Here is a 4,538-nt window from a genome sequence, read left to right on the forward strand (position 1 = left end):
GGAGTGGCAGACAGTATATTTTAAAACGACAGCAGAGAACATTAATTAAGTTATTTTCAGTCTTACCAGACTACAGAGTTTTGGGTTTTTCTAAAGAAATGAAAGCTTCCTATTTTCCCAACATTCTTTGTAAGTCACATACTCTGTAGACTATACTTTACTGCACCACATTTTTAGACCATTTTTCTTCATTTCTCCTCCTCCTCTTCTCAAATTCGCATCTCATAAGGCATCTCAATGTGAAAACTGCAGTTGCTGTTAAGAATAGCGCTTAATATTAGTGCTGCTCATTAGTTTCCTAATGCTTAGAAACTTATGTAACACAATTCACGTTCAAGCCTTCTAAAGAATAACTAATTTGCCCTGACTACTCATTGTTGAGTATCTACAATCCCAGCTGAGAATAAAAGGATTCACAGGTATTTTACCACTTCTGAAAATCAGGCCTAGTATGCCTTTGACTACATACCCAGATGTGGGCACCCCAGTTAGAAGCTATTTTTAAAAAAATCCTTTAAAAATGCCCATATACCTGGCTTTCACGTCATGAAGACGACGGTGTTAGAGCCAGAATTAGAAGTTCCTGGCTCCCAAACACGCTCTGACCACACATCTCTTGTAATAGAGAAGAGAGCCGGAAGCAAGGGTGCAAAGGAACGATGTGGCAACAGGTAGTTCCTTCTGATCAAACAGTGCCTGCCAAGCCTCGCTCCCTGTGCGAGTACTGCAAAGCCGCGTTCATGGGGCCCAGCTGCTTTAAAGGAGTCCAGTGATCCTTGGTGTACGAGAAGAATTTGTCAGGCAGCACCAGTTCTTTGTATATGATTTGTATGTCTTAGCCAGTTGCTGATAAAATTCCCTCTTCGGTTTTACAGTGAGTCTTGGGAGCTTTAGCAAAAGCCCCAAATCCCTGCAGATACGCGAGAACATCAAAATCTCACCTTTTGTTTTTGAATTCTAAAGAAAGTGTCAGGCAGTTGTGCTTGCAGAGACAAGCTTGATCCCCTAGCACCTCAAAAACCCACCAAAACAAACAAACAAGCAGTAGGAGGTAAATGAGAATGCACAAATTTAGCATGTGCTAACATTGCATGATTCTGACAAATCTTATGTTCTGTGGGGACTCAGGACAATTTTTGTATGCTAAGTCCTGGACACCACTACTTAAAGCGTACGAGTGATGTTAAAATACAAACCACAATCTATGCAAGTAAAGTGGAGAACGTCAGCTGGGTTTAACAATGGCCTGCGGAGCACAGAACACAGATCTCAAGACAGAGGCAGAGAAGAAGCACCACTCGAAACCCCAGCAACAAAGAACTACAGGAGAGGTTGCCAGCCTGTTTCCCCTGGGCTACAAGGTCTTCAAGCACAGCTCCCATGCTGGCACTCTGTCCCACATCCAACAGCGAGGCTACACTTCTGTAGGATAAATCCGTACTGTGAGAGGGAGTAATTTATCAGATGCTACTGGAGTTGACATTACACACTTCATTACATCTTGAAGCTACACCCTTCAGCCTAGCCCTGACCCACAATGGACAGCTAGCATTCCTGGGAGCCACTGTCATTTCCCACCTGCAAAAAGCACACAGTGCCCTTCTCCCTTGGTTCACTGAAGAACGAGCTGGCTGTCTGGCAGTCCTAAATTTTGGTATGTGGCTCAGAGGGCCAGGAAGATTGGTCGCGCCACATCTGCAATATTTAAGATTCTTGGTTATAAGAACCACAAGATCACCTGTAGAGCCTTTACAGGTAAAGGGCCGCCCGCACAAACCATGCAGTGAACACACTTTGGTGCCATGCCCAGTTCTGCAGACGTGAGACATGGTTCGAGTGGCATGAAGGCTTCTCCTGACAAACTGTTCCTGTAACTTCCTGCTACAAAAGAACAACAGGGAGAAAAAAAAAAAAAACAACCATCATCAACAGATTTTCCAACTGTGACTTTCACACCCTGGCAAGACTTCTTCATAGCCCTGCTTTGAGAAACAAGCAATCTGACATATTCTGACACCGACATCACTTCTAGGCCAGAGCCCAAGTCAGACAGGAACACGAAGGAACAAATGCACAGCTGTATCACTGTCATGTTGCTAATATTCAAATATAACCATGTGAGGACATGATTTTTCCAGGCCTCGCATACATATGACTTAAGAAAGATCCTCAAGGGGCATAGTACACTGTATTACAAATTCCTCATAGATGACACATAATTACCTCTATTTTGGAAAGGATTAGAAGAAACACTGGAGGGGAGTCCAAAATACACCAGTGACATTCCTTAAACACCATACTAACAACTTAATTTCAATCGCATGGGTGAAAAAAGATGTTGTATAAACAAAATGGCAAACTATTCCAATATCGAGACAGCAAGAAAGCTACGCACGTCTGTAAAATCATAAAGTCAGCGTTCTCCAACTTCAACGTACTGTATAAAACCAAAAAAATCCAACCATTTTCCCTAAAAAGGATTTGTATGGTTTCTTTTAAAGAGAAACAAATAAAACCCTGCATCCATTATTATTCATTTGTAGGTCCTCTTTAAGCTAGCAGACCATTCTCCACACCAGGAGATAAATATTACTATTACAAGAATGTTGTCTGAAGGTAAGTGGGGCTTATAATGATCCAGTCAAAAGGAAGCCACATCAAACTCGGCACCCAAACAATGAGGCCTCTCTACACTACAGCCTGGATCCTTAAGACATTTCTCCCTCAAACCAATGGAGCTTTGAAAATTTACACTAGCTGAGGATCTGACTCATAACATTTTATCAAGGGACGAACGAATCGGTGACATGATCTGCTTTAAACAGGATTTATGAACACCCACATTCCATGCCCAGCGTAACCACGTGTTATCTCTGCTGAACGTAATTCAAAATGAGGGTTTACCTGCTTGAGGCACTCTGCTTTAAATTTATGTCTTTTTAGACCTGTCCTTTGTGCTCTCCCTTTTGTTGCTGTCGTCCTTTTCTCCTTTAGTTTCCTTGTAGAATCTCCCCAGGTAAACCAAAAGCAAGCAGATGTGGGTGGGGTAATGTAATTTGGGAGCTCCTCCCAACTACTGGAAATGCAACTTCAGTTTTAGCAAGGAACATTTCCAAATCAACTTTCATCTCAGTTGAAAAACAAATGAGGTTACTTGATCTTTTTTTTTTTTTCCCTTCAGCTGATCATTTCAAGAAGAGTATAACTTACTTTGGTCTAGGAGCTTCAAATTATTTCACACAGTGCCACAACTGGATGAAAAGCTCACATTGTAAGGGCATGCAACGTTCACTCTCTCCTGTTTCTTAAAAAATTTAAGGCATAGGGGTCTGACATATAATAGAGATCTACCACGTATATAATACACATCTCATACCATACGCTCACTCTTAGCTTTGGATTTTTGCAAAGTTGCCAAACACTCAGACGCCAATTAAGAAACTAGAATCCAGTCCTTACACAGAGATTAAGTAATTCAGCACAGTGTCTCTGCAAGCTATAATTAAAAGCAGTTAGCTTCATTACAGGGAGAGCAAAAGTAAAGAGGCAGAGACCTATTTTTGGTATTGTTTTCCTATAAAATATACTGTACACTACAACTAACCCGTTCACTGCTCTCCAGCTGTATTCAGTTAAAATTAATCAGAACAAATGAAATCTAAGGATTAAGGCTAGCAAATCAGAGGAAACACAAGGTAAAGAAAATCCTAGAATCTGAGGTATTAACTTCTACAATATTACCTGGATGTCTAATTAGTCAATTCATTTCAAATTATTGCTGCCAAATTTAAAATTATTGTTAACAACACTAACAAGGCCGACTGTGCTGATGATAACTTACGGCCAAACAAAAAGGGACCTTAGTTTATCAGGTTCATTACATATATATGTGCAGAGCAGTACATGTTCCTTCCCTGAAAGGACTCACAGTTTAAACATCCTTGCATAGGATGGAGACGAAGATATTAAGCACAACAAAGGGACTAATGTAAGGACAAAACCAGTTTTACAGCTATTTTAAAATCTTGATTATGTCTAAGTATCTGCATGTGCTGGTTTTGGCTGGGATAGAGTTAATTTTCTTCACAGTAGCTAGAATGGGGCTGTGTTTTGGATTTGTGCTGGAAACAGCGTTGATAACACAGGGATGTTTTTGTTGTTGCTGAGCAGTGCTGACACAGAGTCAAGGCCTTTTCTGCTTCTCACCCCACCCCACCAGCGAGCAGGCTGGGGGTGCACAAGAAGTTGGGAGGGGACACAGCCGGGACAGCTGACCCCAACTGACCAAAGGGATATCCCACACCATGTGACGTCATGCTCAGCATATAAAGCTGGGGGAAGAGGAAGGAAGAGGGGGACGTTCGGAGTGATGGCGTTTGTCTTCCCAAGTAACCGTCACGCATGATGGAGCCCTGCTTTCCTGGAGATGGCTGAACACCTGCCTGCCCATGGGAAGTAGGGAATGAATTCCTGGTCTTGCTTTGCTTGTGCGCGGGGCTTTTGCTTTCCCTATTAAACTGTCTTCATCTCAACCCACG

Source organism: Pygoscelis adeliae, unplaced genomic scaffold, assembly GCF_000699105.1.
Source record: "Pygoscelis adeliae isolate BGI_AS28 unplaced genomic scaffold, ASM69910v1 Scaffold1, whole genome shotgun sequence".
In the NCBI taxonomy this organism is placed as follows: Eukaryota; Metazoa; Chordata; class Aves; order Sphenisciformes; family Spheniscidae; genus Pygoscelis; species Pygoscelis adeliae.